The sequence below is a fragment of the Gadus macrocephalus genome, chromosome 19 (genome assembly GCF_031168955.1).
Source record: "Gadus macrocephalus chromosome 19, ASM3116895v1".
Classification (NCBI taxonomy): Eukaryota; Metazoa; Chordata; class Actinopteri; order Gadiformes; family Gadidae; genus Gadus; species Gadus macrocephalus.
The window spans coordinates 6,050,785-6,069,665 of NC_082400.1; the positions used below are offsets into that span (position 1 = coordinate 6,050,785).

Below are 18,881 nucleotides of genomic sequence, written 5' to 3' on the forward strand. Positions count from 1 at the left end.
TGGGCTCAATTTCACCATGTTCTCTGAAAGCGTCCGTGTTGAGTGACGATGGCACATAGCAATATAGCAATCCGATGTCCATCCCGGAGGCATTGGGAATATACTGTAGTTCAATCTTCAGAAATGATGAATGAAAGTTGGAAAGCTATGGCGAACGGTTCAAATAGCTTCAGAAACCTTTTTGGTTTCAACCCCAGTGTCAGCAATCTACCTGTAGACATCTTTGAGCATGATGCCCTAACCCCCACCTGCTCCGGAATAACATGTATCTGGATACAATTTGGGTATAAGCCTCATAGTTAAATAAACAGGGCAATGTATGGCTTTTATATTATATTTCTTTTCAATGATCCAATACCATAAGATTCAGTGAAGCCGAAACCAACACATCAAATATTGTGAGAAAATGGATTGTGGTTTGAGAAACGACGGTTATGTGTTTTTCAATTTTAAATGCAATTAGTTTGACCTTCATGTTCTCAACTTTAACAGCCAACACCTATTACTCATCTAAGGCGTACACGTACCTCTGGAAGTGTGCAAAGGTACCTCAGGTCATACCTGTCCTTTTATTAACAAAAAAAGAACCCTTTTATCATTTTATATAGCTAATTGAAAATATCTTGTAATTCTTTTTCAGTAGATATATCATTCTGGCTTGTTTTTATTTCCAAAACATTGTTACCCTGTGCATTCCATGATGTTTTCCATTATAATGTATTCCACTGATGTTTTCGTTAATCAGTGTTTGCTGAAGGAACACTGGGGGCATAAGCAGGGTGGCTGACTTTTTTCACCCACTGTTTCCAACTGGCCGTGGCCTTCTTGCAGTCATCATTTAGTATAATGGGGGCTCAGGCACTACATCTGTATTCATTATTATTTTCTGTTTATTTAGCTGATCAACTAATGTCAACGGTTGGGAACCGCTGCTCTACTCCATGTCACCAATGATCTCCCACTAGCATGTCAAAAAGCCTCTCTGGCTATGTATGCAGACGACTACAATATATAAACCAGCACCAACCGATGAGGAAATCACACTAATCCGCAACAAAGAGCTGCAGTCAGTTCATCAATGTGCCACAAACCACCAACTTGTATTAAGCATATCAAACACTCAAAGCACTGCATTTGGAACAGATCACTCGTTGACATCGGGTCCCCAACCCAACCTGTTGATGGAGGGTGTGACTGCTGAGCAGGAGTTCACCTAGACTCTGCATAGACACCCTCCAGGGCTCCAGAGTGCGCCTAATTTGGGCGCACATGCGCCTAGAATTCCGGGTAGTGCGACTGAAAATGTATCTGGTATAATTATTATTATTTATTTTTTTACAGAGCAGTCTATTCATAATATTGTAATGACCACGGAAGAGGCAGTGAATGAAGTATTGATTAGACAGAGATTTATTAGATACCTAATAAACCGTTGGAACACGCAAGACCGGTAACAATAGCAACGCCGATAAACAAACACGCAAAGCCCAATCCAGGGGCCTGTACTGCGAAGCTCGATTAGAGGGTTAGCGAGGTATGTTGAGCTGAAAGCCTGGGTTAGCTGTACCATGAAAGTCGATCTCTTTAAGCGTCGCTGTATTACCATGGTGACTTACGCTCGCAACCAAACCTGGTCGGGAGCAGCTTTTCAGCGAGTCTACCCTACCCTGGTGACCTTGGGTGTCTTGAAAGGCGCCTCTAAATTAAATGTATTATTATTATTATTATTACCCTGAGATCGGCTACTTATATCGGCGTGCGCAGCTTCCTAGCCCCTCCTCCGATAATGGTGTCACCATTTGTGGGTGTTCCCATGGACCTCGGCGCACTTATCGTACAGGCGTCTCTCCGGAGACAGAGGGTTTTTCGGGACAGAACCGATCCCCCCCCCCCCCCCCCCCCTCAACAACTCACAACTTGGGTGCACAAGCCATTCCCCCCTGCAACAGGGGGAAATGGCTGCTTTTTTCGCGGAAATTGACAATTTCTGCGGTGAAAGTGCGGCATATTTGAACAAATGCGGCCCCCACATGAATATGCAGATTTAGGCTGATTATGCGTTGAATTATGCGATCGCATAATCGCGTTTTTCTGGCGGGACTGATATATATATATATATTTGTTTTTTATATATACATTGGTAGTCAAGGCGGGGCCCTATTGTTGTTAAGGCGGCCGCCTTAACAAAACAGTACTGGGGAAAACACTGCATTAAGTACAGCAAATTATTTTGAATTAGTTAATCACTCAATTAGTCACATATGTGCTCCACCACTTAACCAGTTAATGTATTATTAATTAATGCATATGGCAGGGCTTTTACTTGTAAGGCCTCTTTACTTTACCACTAATTTAATTCATTGCAATTTTTTTTACAATGGCATTGCATTTAATACAATGCCATTGTACTTAGATCGTCTTACATTAAATTTACTGAGCTGATGCTTTCATCCAAAGAGACTTAGAAGAAGTGCCTTCAACAATGAAGGTATAACCCCGAGAGTTCAAGATTAATTTGGGTTTATCTTTTACTAAATTCAATTAAATCAATATTGCATGGAATGATCTCTCCATAACACATAGTGTTGACTTTTTCCCTAATGTGCTGATAATAAAGTCACTATCCAAGAGACCATGTAACCAAGTTGGATAACGGTATACATTTTGAAGGATTTTTTTTTTTCATTTTGTTAGTCTTAGTTTTTATGTACGCAACAGCTTTTGAATTATTGTGATGTTTTATTCACTGCTGTTAAAGGGATTTCTGAAACATTCACTGAATATCAATTGCTATCTTTTAACAAGAGTTTCTTTGGGGAGGAACATATAGCAGACCATATATTAAACCATATTAAACTAATACATATTTAAATGCTTTAAATAAATAACAAAAACATGCTACTGCTATTAATAAATAACAACTACTAAGCTTGTTTTTGTAGTTGAACACTGAACAATAATTAAAAACAAAAAAGTGTTAATATTCATTCAGGTTAATGTATTAAAGTTATGTACACGCCTCAGACACAATAACAGAACAACAAAAGTTGTATTTATTATTGCCTGAAAAATATATATTTCCGAAAGTTATTTATAATATATTCTAACTAGAAAGCCTTATGTTTATGCATTAAGACTCTTCTTCAGAGCAAAGTATTGGTTATCTTAGTATGAACCTGGAAGGACAGACTGACAGCATTTAGCAAGAATCTTCAGAGGGAAAATGGATGCACACAATTATCATAGGAAAAGCTTTCACATCCTAGGCACCAACATCAAAGGACCCAGGTGTAAAGGGGAATGATCGTCATGGAGACGGCTATAGATCAGCCTTGTTCGGCTGCAGCCGTGGCGGGAGATGCCGAGTTAATTAGTGGTACAGTATGGGTTAGGAAGGGGGAACGTGGAGTGTCTGGAGATGGAGAGGCGACTACAGAAAATAAATAGTTATCAGGTCGACTGGCTGGATTGAGAAGAGGATCAAAGGGAAATCTGTAAATTGAAGTGACAGTGCAAATGCTAACTAACATAAAGCCTTTCAGTCGGAGAGAGGAAGGGAGCTATCTATAGGTGCATGGAAAATCTATAAATTGGCTTATTAAATTGACTAGTAATAAGTAAATTAAAGACTGTCAGATAATTTGTAATGTTATAATTAGGATATATTTGTAAATTACGCATTTAGATATTTCTAAAGGTTACCATCCATGTCTCTGTATTAATTTTCTGCAGTAATTCAGTGAACTTTTTAATTAAAAGCCATACTTCGTGCTCAAGGGCACAGCTTCTGCTTCAACTGGAACAAGTATGGTATGAAAATATCTTGGATTTTCTAAAAATGCTAAGCGAGAAGAGTCTAGAAGGATAGGCAAAGACAACGGCAACAAAACCGGGCTAATGTACGTGATACGGAATCAAAGTTGGAAAATGGAATTTGTTCCAAAAAGTCCTGGCAGAACTGAATTGTTTGGGAAACAACTCAATGTTATAAGTGGTTGTAATTTGGTTACTCTGACCTCCGCTGACTGGTGAAGTGGATGATTCATCAGGATTAGCAAGGATCAAAATGAGTTTGACAACATTGGATACTTGATTGTTCTTCTCTCCTACAGCTACTTTCTGAAAGAAGTGCACATTTTTTGCAATGCAATGTTCAACTCCCGTCGAATCAAATTGATGGCAACACTTAATCCCTGTTTAAGTCCCCAAGTGATTCACAGGCCCTCCATTATACAACACAGGTTTATGTTTGAGAAGTGAGTTAGCAGAGCAAGCGGTTGACTGATGAGTCAGACTGGGGCTCGGTTTGTGAGGTCGCTTGCTACTTTGAAGAACCGACAGCCGACACGAGTGTGAGTACGATTAGCTTTTAGCGGTATCGCACGGTGCCGGTCGAGGCCGTCACCGTGGTGGATGTGGTCTCCCGGCGTGTTTGCCTTGTTGAAAAAAATGTAAATCGGGAAGTCAACGTTGAATATAGTTTGAAATTTTTAAGTTAAAAAATGTACCTGGCATTCACTGAACATTGATTAGAGAGAGGAGCCGGACAGGTGGTTCTGCATGAGAATCACAACTCTACATAAATCAAGGACCAGACATTGAGCATTTGCATTAACGTCTGTATGAACTTGCACATATTAACATCCAAACAAGTAGTCCACTCTGCCCATATTAAATTCCGCATTTCAATATTTATATTATTCAGTATGGGCAACCTTTCTCTGTACTCTTGCTCTCTCACTCTCTCTCCCATTCTCGCTTTCACTCATTCACCTTCTTTTCTTTTTTGAGGAAGTAAAATATTTACTGCGTCAGTCTCATCAATCACTTTAAACAAGTTTCCACCATTTCAGTGACACAGGTAGACACACAAGCAAACATTGACACACACACACACACACACACACACACACACACACACACACACACACACACACACACACACACACACACACACACACACACACACACACACACACACACACACACACACACACACACACACACACACACACACACACACACACGTGGCGCATGTGGATCATGTGGGGAAAGTGAAAGTGGGCTGTTGCACTCTAATAGTCCCAGTAGCTCAAGCCTTCTCGGTGCAGATTTTGCGCTTAAACAGCATGAGTAGAAAAACCATAAAACTGATCCGCATGGTAAAAAGACAGCAAGATGTATTGCCATTTATGACAATACAATATGTGGCACTCACCATGGATTGCTCGGCCCACCACTATGGTGTGCCTACGCACGTATGTGGAGGAGGCAAAAAAAAAAGTCATTATCATTTTATTTTACAGAAGGCAATACCCCTTCAACACCTGTGTGGGTTGTCACAGTTCTACAGTGCTATTCTTAACCTGATACCATTTGTATATGGTGAAAATTGTTAACTCTTTTTTCAACCATTTGGCTGACATCCAAAGCGAATTCAGGCGATATTAAGGAGAAGGTAGGGGCTAGGTGTGCCTACGGGTAGTTGCGGACTTCGGGGATCAGACTTTGTACCTGAGTTTCCAGTCTTTAGGGTTGGATTCAATTGGGCCTCAGGTTAAGTGGGGCACACGGGAGATTGCTGACATATAATTGGTGGTCAATTCATTATTCGTGAAAAACTTTGAACGTCAAAGGTCCCTGATATACAAACTAGTGATTCAAAGCCACAAGCTTAATAGTCCTAAATACTTCTCTGGGACTTGTAGATATTACAGGTAAATGATGATTGCATTGTTGATTGAAACAATGGGTGGGTCAGCAGAGGCAGGAATATCTAAGTAGAAGTCAGGATTGGGTCACTGCTGGGCCAAAAAAGGTTTGAATCCACTGCCCTGGAGACTACACTGTCCTGCCCCCTGATTTGATTCTTCCAAGCAATCGATAAACAGTTTCTCTAACTAAAGTTTTCTCAAGGTTAAAATGATGGGGGGAACAAAGGAGGGACGAAAGAGGTCCATTCAGATCCAAGAAAAGGTTGCAGTTTCCTTCAACCCCCTCTTACTATGTATGGGGTTTCATGCTAAAATAACTCTAAAAGGTTTACTTCTAATCAATCAGTATCCAATAAGGGGAAGTGAAGACTTAAACTGTTATAAAAGATTCTGAAAGAGACAAAGGAGAGAAGTTTTTCAATACTGAAGGGAAAATACTTGACACCCTTTCTTCTTTTTGTATTATATCTGTATCATAATCTGTAGGATCTGCAATGCATTCTGTGCATTGGTTTTTATTATGCACCATATATACACCAGGGATTCTCTGACAACTTCAGTATGTAATTGGGACGCAAACTAACACAAATGAAAGAATCCCTAATACAGAATATTTGAGTCTTCAGTGCATTGAAAAGCTGTGTTCCATCTGCGATTGAATCCTATTTATGGTCCCGACATATGGAATATGTCATACCCTATTGTACACCCTAACTGTCTTTTGTCTGTTCTATTCCTTGCATTTACATTTTTAAATACACTTCAGTGATACCCCCTGGTCAGACCCCCTGAAGCCATCCTTTTAGGAAACACTTTCCCTCATCTGGATGGATGAGGGAAAGCAGTCGCCTCCCCTTGAGGGGAGCTGAGTCCTGAGCCACCACATTCATCCACAATGCTTTTACCTATATAGCCTCCAAGCACAGGCTGAACTCCTGTGTCCAAGTGCCACGAATCACATTCCTGAAGGCCGGATGATCAGATTCCGCTTTTAGTTTTTGTTTGATACCAAGAGAACAATACAATGTTTTCTAACACCTCTTCTCGGCGAAAAACTGGCACGAAAAATCCATTCCGTCTCCCCTGTGCCGGGCTTGTTCGACGTCCAGGAACTGTCAGCCCACGCACTTTTCTCTATCGCCGCCCTGCTCACATCCTTTTACTGAGCGTCCTGTGCCTATCAAAATACCTTTTTTCTTTCTTAATAAAAGTGTGGTGAAGTACACATTCACAACTCAAAGGTATTCCTCTCAGACACCACTATGGCAATTTTCTTATTTCTCTTTGACAGAAGAGAGGGATATTTTGAGGCATGCCAGTTTCTTTTTTTAACTGTTTGAGTCCGTGATTTCTACCTAACTCTAGAGTTGTTTGTTGTTCCTATAAATTGTGATTGTAAACAGACGTACTACAGAATCATCCAAAATAAAAGCAATATGCTGGGTATCTGCCACATAAAAATGAAGTGAATTCTATAATACTTTAGTACTGTGTAGTAGGAGGAGGCCAATCATATTCACACAGCATATACTTTTATAAAGGCCTTCAAACCTCTGCTATACATGCTGTAAAGAATTAATTATATATATATATATATATATATATATATATATTATGCAACATTTAAAGATTAAAATATCCCAAAATGTAACCTCTGAGATTTGGTTGTTTGTTTACCAGTAGTTAGTGGTCCATATAAATTGTTTATCAGGTGCATGCCCAGTTGTTTTGAGGGATTACAGTATCTTTATTATAACCAACATTTTCATCAGCAATGTTCTAAGTCTAGTTTACTTCATCATCAAAATATGTCTTATGTAATTGTGTTGATTGAGCGACACTTGGCAGCAGAAAATACATAATATTCCTTTAATGCCACACAATAATGAGGCATTAAATCATTAAAATATCAGTGTTAATCACCATTAATAATGTTTAAATTGTCTTATTGCCAATATCAATGTTATTTTATGATTATTACTAGAAGTGCCTCTTTAATCTAAACATTAGAAAGGAAATCATTGACCTCCTGAGAATTCAAACAAAAAGACAGCACAGCGAGGTGGAGGCCTTCAACGGTCTTTGACGTAGCCAAACCCTTCCAGGTCCATCCTGAGTCCTTGATTCACCTTCCAGCCGGTCCGCACTGATGGAAAATGCTCCATCACCCCCCATCAGAGGGTCAAAGCCGCATTAAGAGCTCCAAAATTTCACTTGGGGTGAGCCAATGGAAGGATTTAAAAGTAATCACAGAAGAAATGCACATCCATTCAAAATGTGTTGAGGGGACACAATATGTGTTGTGTGCTCTCGTCCTTCAGTCTAGCTAAACCCCCCACAGCCGGATCCTGCACAATCGGGCGCCACCTTAACTCTTTGGATTCTTCTAAACACCAATAGAATAATCAGTGAATACGATAGATGCAATCGGCACCGTTGGTGGATTCAAACCGCCCGCTATAAACCACAGCTGGTTACGACAGGTTTAATGTCCTGCCCGGCGGGAAAATAAAACAACAATCCGTTCGTTCCAGTTCACGACTCATCACAGCTGGTCAAGAGGGAGCGTGTGGAGATTAAACAAGAGGGTGGTCCTACCTGACCTTTCCCTGGAAGCCACAGGGGACAGAGAGCAGATGGGGCGAGTCACCTCCCAAGGGGCCTAACATCTCCCCAGCTCCAGAGGTCAAACTAAAACCATTGAATTCAATGGTGCCCTGCACAGACCAACAGGGATTTGCAGGAGTTGTAGAACGAAGGAGGATACTTTGGGGCCTCGGTGACAAATTCAACGGTTTAGCCGCAGAAGCATCGAGGATCAATTATTTTTACTAATGAGTCATCTATCTTATTGATGGAAGCTTTCCTCCAAATCAACTTTTTACAAATGCATCATTAATGAGCAGGCACTATTAGTTCATGTTTCTGAAGCTTCTCTCAATGTAGGTTTAAGACTTTGGGGCTGGAACCCAAAAGCTTTCGGATAACCACAAAGCTGCCCCTTCAGCTGCTCGTTTGTATCGCTGTCCACCATAGATCTTTGGTCTCCATGGTCTGTATCTTTCAGACGATGGCTTATAATTTCCACGTAATGTGATGGATGTGTCTAAGATCAGGCAGGGCCCTCAAACTTTTCATGCTATGACACTTCTATTTTGTTTTAGAGGCCACCACATATTTAGTTCATTAAATTAAGAAACTAGGGTTATCATTACAGTATTCCAGTATTAATTTTCAGTCTACAAACAAACAAATAAAATACAAATGATGCAGACAATATATTTCTTGTACATTGTGGCCGTCCTGCACTGGGGACACAACCAGCAATCTGACAACTGTATTAAATGATGGTCAGGTTTGCCACCATACAGCTCTCTGTCTGTTGACATGACCTAGAGATTGGAGGTTTGGAGTACATGATCTCAAACTGAAACCTGGCCCGTACACCTGAGAAAAGGGCAGTCTTCACAAGAGGTCAGACGAGGGTGAAATATAATACTTGTCAGCTTGTAAAGATGAGTTTACCTCTGTGATCAATGGGTTGCTGTGGTGTTTTTTTTTTTTCTAGGTCATCCTCAGATGAGCCCTCCATCGTTGCTTCCAGTCATCCCGATTCTCCATACATCTGGCCAGTTCATTGGTACTTTGCGCTCCTGCATCCTTCTTGGTTGGCTATAATAAAGTATAATAGATCTTCAGTGTTTTTCAGATCAATTGCTCTTGTGTCTTCGGCATCTGAGAGTTATACTGTCTAAGAGAAGACGAGAATCAAGTCCTTGAAGTAGGTCGGCAAGCTGGCTTTAAAGAACACAGTTGTTTTTCGGAGGGCCGTCATCCAGTATCCACTGTCAATAACAAAATGGGAAGTTATAGAACCTAAACTTGCACCAGCCTTTCTGCTCCGTTGCACACCTTTTGAAATCTTATTAGCTGAAAGGAGCTCTGGGCCCTGCTTCAAATTCAAGGAACATCCGACAATGCCTTTGTTGATGTGCAGTGTGTAGTTTAAATAAGGTCTGCACACCAGGTCTAAATCAAAAATATCTTTTAAGTTGGCCAATAATACACTTGATGACACATAAAGACTACACTTTATGCTAGTCTCAGTACTTTCAGTTTGAAGGCAGATGTTGATGCTCTTTAATCACAACACCAGGCTGCTTTGGGTTGGATTGCAAACAAAATATATTCATCTTGAATGAAAGAATACAACCGGTTTTCTATTCTATCACTATTCTGCATCCGTCAAATTTTCTTTTAGAAACTAGGTTTTGCAGCACTGAAAGTTAATTCTCAGCCTCACTGGTAAGTCACTTTGGAAGAAAGTGTCAATTAATGACAAGAGGCATCTACTCTCTGTCCCCCCATTGGAAAGCCAGCAGTGCTTCCATGTGTTCAGTATGTTCATATTTTGTCTGGATTGAGGTGATGAAAGAAAATGGACTGCAGGAGTTAGTGTGTGCAAACACTGTGCAGTATCCCGAAACACTACCCAAATTGCCGTGAATGTCATGAATAGAATTTATTAGATCATCATCCAACATCAAAGAAAAAAAAATCTTCAACCACGTGGAGTTGCTGTCCTGCTAGACGGACAACGAGGGGTAGACCAGGCACCATGGCCACGTATTCATCATGTGCATCAAAGCTTCTACCCGTGTGACATATTATTTCAGGGTTGTATAATAGTGCAACTTATCAGGCTTTCATTTTTGTCACCTGCTGTTCTCAGGTTTCTTCTCACCTTGTTTCGGAGTGTTATTTTGTGACCTTACGAATAAATACTTGCCTTCCTGCCTTCAGTAAGTCATAAAGAACAATGTGTTCATATTTTTATATACAGCTTGCATACAATGTGTGCTTGTGTAAAATGTATTTATTATGTATCCACTAAACATTGGATGTTGGATAGATGTGCAGATCATGTCTATCTGTTCCGTCGGTCCATGACCAATTCTGGACATCTATTTGACTTCCAAACTAGGTCCACTATTTGGTTGTCAAACCATGACCCAACTTGGACGTCATGTTGACATTCAACATTTCACCTTTGAACTGGGTACATTTTTTTGGACGTCCGGTGTGTCGTCTTTTCTGTGTCATTATTGGACGTCAAATTTCGGTCCACTGAAGGGGTTGTTTTGCAACGCCAGGCAACGTCTTTTTTCCGACTTCTACCAACGTCTAATGTGGACGTCCGTGGGACCTCTTATAAAAAAGTCTGTGGGGGCTTTTTTATACTACTTAATGTTTCAAGGTGTTTTCTGTACCATTGGTTTTCCTGTAGCTGTAGCATTTCAACCTTGAACTGGGTACAATTGGACGTCATTTGGACGCCTATGACAGGTGCAGGAAATGTATACATGATGTAATATTGGTATATTATGTTTTTTTTGTAGTTATTTTACATTTCCTGGTTTATTTATTTTAAGTAATCAAATATTTTTTTATGCATATAGTTATTTTTGCATTCATCTGTTAATTTATTCTGAAATGCAGTTTGTGGTAGCGGCAGTGGCAGTGGTAAAAGTTCAGTAAATAATGGACCTAGGCATGTCTTCTTTGTTTGTGTGTGTTTGTGTGTCTCTGTGCGACTTTGTGCGACTGAGTATGTGTGTGTGTTTGTGTGTGTGTGTGCACTGGCATGTGGCCTACTGGTTAAGAAGTTGGACCAGTAACGGGAGGGTGGCCTGTTGAATCTTGACCGGTACACAAAAAATGTGGACAGGTGGAGTCGACATGTGTGGATGTGTTCATCGGCCCACGGATGGGTCAAAGGCATGCGAGCGAGAGGGAGCGAGCAAGAGAGAGAGCTAATGATTGGTCCATTTCATTTCTCCGACGCTGCAATTAAATAAATCGCCATTCCTCTTTTTCCGACGGCAACAACCAGAAATGTATAAATAAAATAAATAAATTATAGAAGTAGTATAAAAAAGACGTCTAAAATTAGTCTAAATTTGATGTTGTTTAGACGTCCACAAACGACCACATTTGGACTATAAGCCCGTCCCACGGACGTCATTATTACTGTGCGTTCACACTAAAGCTAAGGCCACACTGCAAGCGTTACTCTGGTTAAAAAATGTGCATAACGTGCCCGTGGCTGCGCTGGATTTAGGAGTCTGAGGTAGAAAACGCCGCCATGTTTGGGTGCATGATAGAGCTTAAATCTGATTCGATTGAATAATCTCGGATGTAAATAACAATAATCGGGTTAAATAACTTCACATGGTCTGGTGTGTTTCCAGCATTCGTAGTGTTGGTCAGCAGACATATAGTCCGCCAAGACATTGAGGTTGCTTAGCAACCAGAGACGCTGTCCATGCAAGTGAATGGAGCGTTCCCTCTTCGTCATAACTATCAAACCAAACATCCTTCACATTCACCGAGCGAACATTATGAAAGTAAAATGCACATTTCTCGCAAAAAATGTTTGGCGTAACTATGTTACTATTTCCACCCAGAATAAAGCAAGATGTCAGCCATATGCTTCTGTGCAAGCGTCACTACTCTCTGCCAGTGACGTCGGGTCAAGCTCCACGCTGGTTGGCTATCGCGGCTAAGCGTCACACGTAGGCGCGTCAAAAGTTCAATTTTTTTAACTTTGCGCGTTGGTGCGTTGGGCGCTTTGGTGGGTTTACATGCGTCATTACGTGCGTATGCCGCGTCTAACGCGCCGCTTTAATGCGTGTAACGCGTCTACGTGCCTACACCAATGGTTCCCTATGCAAAAATGTCGATTTTCAACCCAACGCGCGTGCAGTGTGGCCATACCTTAAAAGCTGTAAAGCGTTTTGAGCGATAAACGACTATTCACTTTCTATTAGACATGAGCGATAAAAAGCTTGAGCGATAGCTTTAAAGCTGTAAAGCTGTAAATGAGTTGAAAACAGCTCAACTCTATGCAAATTAGCTAGTAGCGTTTCGGCTGTAAATGACTGCCAGCCAATCGGAATGTAGATGTCTCCCGTCGGTGTGGGTCCCAGTAAACATACGCGAGAAAACGGAAGAGCGATATGAGCTGTAAATATTTTGGACAGCTTTGCGTTTCGAGCTATTTGGCGATTTTGCATCTTTTACAGCTTTTGGTGTGAACGTACAGTTAGACGTTCGGTAGACGTCGAAAAAAGACGTCGCCTGGCGTTACAAAAGAACCCCTTCAGTGCAACGAAATGTGACGTCCAATAATGACACAGAAGAGACGTCACTCTTACGACGCATTGCGCAGTGGGTATTATTTATTTTGCAATAGGTTATTATTTATATTTAAAGCACAATTTGTTGAGCTGTTTTTAATGTGGTTGAACTTTATATTATATTTTATATATTATATACTATTATATTTACAAATAGATTTTTGGAATTTAGCAAGCACTTTTATTGTTGTTTTTTAAGTAGGTGGTACAGCACTTGAACTATTTTTTTTAAACTATTCTGGTTTGAGTTTGTTGCCTTGATTGTTCTCAGCCTCACTTGTGAATCGCTTTGGATAAAAACATCTCTCAAATGTAAGTGTAAAAAAATTAATTGGCAGCGATGCTCCAAATTGGAAGTCAATAGATGCCAAACTGTAGACAACACATTTTTCTACGTAAATCAATTGTAGGCACGGCTTTTAGTTAGATTCAGCCCAAAACTGCAGCACAGGACCTGGGTTGCAGATTTAACCTCTCTTATTACTTCAAGTTTCCTCCCATCATTTTGACCTGCCACACCAGGGCAGCCTCATCATAATACCATATGTGTGGATCAGTTTCCCATATAAAAAACATCATGAGCTCATCCAACTCCCACGTTGCCTACCTTATTATTTTCCCAGTGAACAGCCTCATGCTAGGTCTTCCATCCTGTCACTGTGCATCGCTGGAAGGCACGCATCTGTTATGTCATATGCTACTTCAAACATGCCATGATATGACTCATAATCCTGCAGGAATGCAGAGGTTATTTTATTTTCTTAGATGCCTCCCGGATCTAGCTCTTTCCAAAGGTGTTTCAGAACATTGATATGTTTGGGTCACGCTGATTATTTCTTCATGTAGCTGAGGTACCATATTGGACCATAACCCTATACAAGATGGTGAAAAAATGGTAAATGTGTTTGAGTCTCAGCCGCAAGGTTCTTGGTTCAAACTCGGATGTCTGGGCTCCACCGTCTACCCTGTAGGCATCCTGGAATAAGATGCACTGGCCCCTACTGGCTCCTCAATGAAATGTTTCTGAATTCACTGTAAGTCACCTAATAATAGGACTACAAGCATCAGCTAAATGAAGTAGTAAATAGAATATCAGATCCAAACATCCTTCTTTATGATATACTTCACATCAGTTAGATAAAGGGAACTAAATGTTCTTGGATCGAGAAGAACAGTGTGCTTCATAGCTCAGAAGACCATGGCACAATAACCCAAATAATCTGTTGGCACTAGTAGGCTTTTGAAAACAAGCACACACAGACACACACTGTGATCGAGTGTTCAATACTTTCTTCTTCTCTTTTGAAGTCCTTTGTGTCCCTAGCCTTTCGATTCAGTCTTCTTTATCATCCCTCATTCTGTGTATTACACTTTTATTTCCTGTCTGTTTCCTGTGGTTGTTCCAGTTTCTATCCACTCCTCAAACTGCGTTTCCCAGGAGGATAACTGAGTTTTCCTCTTGAGAAAGGTATCAGATTCACAGTCTGCTCTCTTGCTCTGCGTGGTCAAGCGGTAATATGTCTGGAGTCTGGACATACTGACCCTGTTGACACACACACACACACACACACACACACACACACACACACACACACACACCCCTCATGCTGTATTCAATAATCACACACTTGAGTACCATGTTTATTCATACAGTGTGCTTTACGAGCTATTATAATTTTGCAAATAATTATGATAATTGTTTGTATTTAAGCATTTCTAGGAACTTAAGAACACTTTACAATGGGTATGATAGGATTAATAAAGAAAGGTGAGGAGGCCTAGGCATTTACATAGAACCCATTATTATTTTTAATTTAAATTGTAAGCTTGTTTGTATTGAATTTGAGGGACTCACGCATCTGAATTGTACTGCAGGTGCGTCAGAGTGGGATAGGGCCATAATAATTTAAAAGATTCAACTTACAATGCAAGTTGTTAATTTTCAAGCCTTACCCTCTCCTAACCTCACTCCTATAATGATGTAAGTGTGTAGATGTGATATGGATGAAAGATATGCAGATAAAATCCCCATAATTCAAAGGGACAAGAAAAAGATACTGCTGCAAATATTTTTTTCAATTGTATCTCTGAATCACAGATTGTTTCCCTTTATAAAGTTGCAGTGTGTCACATTTCAACTAGCACATAGCCTATAATCAGCTGGAGATATCTGATTATCGATTTTAGATAATGTTCATCAATAAAATCCCATCCGGTAACTGATATATTCTACAGATAAAGATACTGGCCAGCCCATACCTCTCTCTTTGTTGACCAAGGAACTTCCCATCGCCACTGTCATAACCCCTCCCACTAACGCCACCCAGCCAGCTAGGCTAGGTCCCGTCCCACCGTTGTCCAGCCAGTTTGACTGAACAGAACGATATTATTGAGTTTGGGATATTTGGAAGGACTCCCGCCTCCTATCTGGGATGGGCTCAATCGTACACAGTGCGACTTTAAGCCTTTGAATTGATCTTCTACATATTGGCCCTATATAAATAACGCTAAATCGATGATACACATTGTACGGTTTTGGTAGAAGTCCTCCTAAGGATATATTTGTTTCTAGTTATTATAATGTTAATGGCTCTAACACTATTCCAAAAGATAAGAAACAACTTCCATTTGGCAATTGGATTCCACCTCAACAATCTCAAAGCTCTTGTTTCGATCTCTGTTCGTAGAGAAAACTAGGCGACCATGAGACTTCTAGAGCTAATATAACCTTATACTTCATAAAGCTAGATTACTACTCGAGTACCATTACCATTGCGTTCTGAAGGCCTCATTACACTTCCTTATTACACGGCTTTTCTTTATGCTGTAGAATGCTCCGTACACTTGAATGGGCTTTCTCAACGTTCGGCGGTCAATTATTTTTCCACAAATGACCGTTGCTAAGCATAATTGACCACTGTAAAGGAAATTTGATTTTTTGCCTATGATTCATGTCTTTCATACCACTCCGCAAGTAGTCTGTTAACTTATCAAACCAGCGTATTCGTTTGCTAAGTGACATCCACGTCTTGGCTAACTATTTCTCTGCTGATCAACACTACAAATGGTAACAAATAAATGTAAAAAAAAGACACTGTCTGAAGTTACTTTTTCGATTTGGCAAATTTGGCCGTGTAATAAGCATTATCCCTTACGTCAGTGAACCCCATTTAGCGGTTCACGGGCCAGATCTGGCCCGCGAGAGCCAAATGTCCGGCCCGCGCTAACCCAGCGCATTCACATGTCAAAATTCAAAAAAAGAATTAAATTTGCACGGCCTGCTATATTTTGCCCTCAGTCCACACCGTCCACTTGACCGTTGACGTTACTGCGTGCATACGTAATGACGTGCTTCGCGCGTTTTCAACTTCACTAGCGTCACGCCAGAGAGTAGCCGCCGCTGCTGTCACTTTCCTGCTATCCGTCTGTCATCCCAGGGACTTACAACTTTGTCAAAAATCAACGGATTGAAAATTGATGAAAGAAAAAACATGTCATTTGCCAAGAAAAGGAAGGTTGGCCAGGAGCACCGCCAGTTTAAAACTGAATGGACCGATAAGTATTGCTTTTTTTTACCGGACCATGCCAACGCAAAGCCGACATGCTTAATATGCATGCAGACCGTGGCTGTCATTAAATCGGACAACCTGAAGCGGCACTGTTCGCATGCTGCCAGCTTTAATGGAAGTTTCCCAGAAACATCTGAGCAACGCAAACAAAAGATTGCAAGCATATTGACATCATACAAGCGGTCTGTTACAACCATATGCAAAACGGCATCGGCACAAGAGAGCGCAACAGCTGCTTCATTGCATGTTTCCTGGACGCTTGCTAAAGCTAAGAAGCAGAGTTGATTAAACAATGTGCAATTCAGATGGCTGGTGAGGTCTAAAATCAAGAGGAAAAAATCAAAACAAAAGTTGTGGAGCTATTAAAGCAGGTGCCGCTGTCGGCAAGCACAGCAACCAGAAGAGTGAAGGTTTTCGCGGAGGAATCATCGATCTGAAGAAAGCCGAAGCCGGCATATCACTAGCCATTGATTCATCTTGTGACCGAACCGACATGGAACAGCTGTCCATGTTCGCAAGATTTTTTGATGGAAAGATCTTCCGTGAAGAGCTGCTCTGTTTACTCCCTCTGCCCAGGCGCACTACCGGGGAAATCATCTTTAACAAACTGACACTGTTCTTCGAACAGAACGGCTTAGATGTCAGTAAAGTTGTGTCGTTTGTTACTGACGGGGCTCCGTCAATGGTGGGACGACGCCAGGGCTTAGTAAGCAGGCTTTCCACCGTTAACCCAACACTACTGGCATTTCACTGCATTATTCACAAGTCAATTTTGTGCGCAAAACTGTGTGAGGAAATGAAAGGGAGGATGAATACTGTGACACGACTAGTGAACTTTGTCCGTGAGAGCTCTAGTCTGCAGCATCGCCTGTTTAGAGCATTGCTTGAGGAAATGTCAGCTGAACACAAAGATCTGTTGCTGCACAACGATGTTCGCTGGCTGAGTAAAGGCCGTGTGTTGGAGAGGGTGTGCGACTTGCGTGATGAACTTGTGTCATTTCTAGGCTTTTTAACTGACGCCAAGGTGTTGGCAGATGTTAATTTTTTATGTGACATCATGTCTCATCTGAATCACCTTAACCGGCAGCTTCAATGCAAGAACCACACCGTTTCTGACATGTACGAAGCGATTGAAGCCTTCCGGTCAAAGCTGCACCTTCTGGAGAGAGACATTCAAGGGAGAAAGTTGCACTTCCCACGTCTGCGTGAGCATTTGAAGAAGAACAAAATGCAGGAAGATCCAGCAATGAAGGAGTTTGTGTCAAGCCTGGCAGAAAACTTCAAGGAACAATTTGAAAGCTCCCCTAAACTCTCAGGTGACATCCTCCTCTTCTTGAGACAGCCGTTTTCTGTGCCAGCTGACGGCGAGTGGACTGCAGAGGCCAAAAGGCTCGTGCCATCCAAAGATGAAGCAGCTCTTCAGATAGAGGTCTTGGAAATGGGAACATCTGATTTGCTCAAAGCTCAAAACAAGGAGTCACTGCTGTGTGACTTTTGGATCAACCGGGTTCCCAAAGCTCGTTTTAAAAACACCAGAGCTATTGCTATGCTGCTCCTCACAATGTTCCCCTCAACATACATCTGTGAATCAGCATTTTCTGCTATGAATGTCATCAAGAGCCAGGACAGAAACAGACTCTCAAATGCCCATCATGGACAGTGCCTCGGGATTGCCACAACAGATTACAGGCCTGACATCAGAGAGGTTGCCTCATCACGTTGCTCTCACTTCTCTCACTGATTGGTGAGTGAACATCTATTTATTTATGCTATTTTGTCAATCTTTTAGTAGCTACACATCTTAATTGAAAACAAATTAATTAAAATAGAGAAGAAACGGAGGATAAGACAGTGTAACTAACAGCGCCCAACTAATTGGTCAAATTTCAAACAGCAATTAAATAATAGATTCCGAATAATATTAAAATAAAAGCAAATTAGGCTATAATGTTTGCCACAATCAGGCAAATTATATTTTTTGTTGTTTAAAGACTATTATTTGCTACACATATTTAAAGAATTTAAAACTAATGTCATATATTGTGCTATCACATTTTAAAGTTAACTAACTAAAATCTCTGTCTTCCTGTGTCTCTTAAAGAGGAAGGGAGAGACATGTAGAGAGGGGAAGAGAGTGGACGTGAACACATTTATCTGGATGGTTAGATACACTGTGCTGTTGCTTTTTAAGTCCTTATGTTCAGGGCTGCTGCACTGTATGCCTGTTTGTTTGCTGGACTTTTTGTTTGTCGACGATCCAGGGGCATTTTAATAAATTAATGTTGGGTTATTGACAAATTTTGTTTCAAGAGAACATTTTGTTATTGTGTGACTCCTTAGAGAGGGTATTTTCAACTACTACTTATAATTATAGTGATTGTAAAAAGGCTTTGACTTTT

At 40.9% G+C, this 18,881-nt stretch overlaps 1 long non-coding RNA gene across 1 annotated transcript in view; it reads left to right on the forward strand.

The window, feature by feature from the left end:
- The window catches only part of LOC132447894 (uncharacterized), a 42,887-nt gene extending 31,976 nt beyond the window's left edge, over positions 1–10,911 (forward strand). Inside the window, exons 3-4 of the long non-coding RNA XR_009523252.1 lie at positions 9,070–9,188; positions 9,283–10,911. This is a non-coding gene — a long non-coding RNA (uncharacterized LOC132447894). The remainder of the gene's footprint in view (positions 1–9,069; positions 9,189–9,282) is intronic.
- The last annotated feature ends 7,970 nt before the right edge of the window (positions 10,912–18,881 follow it).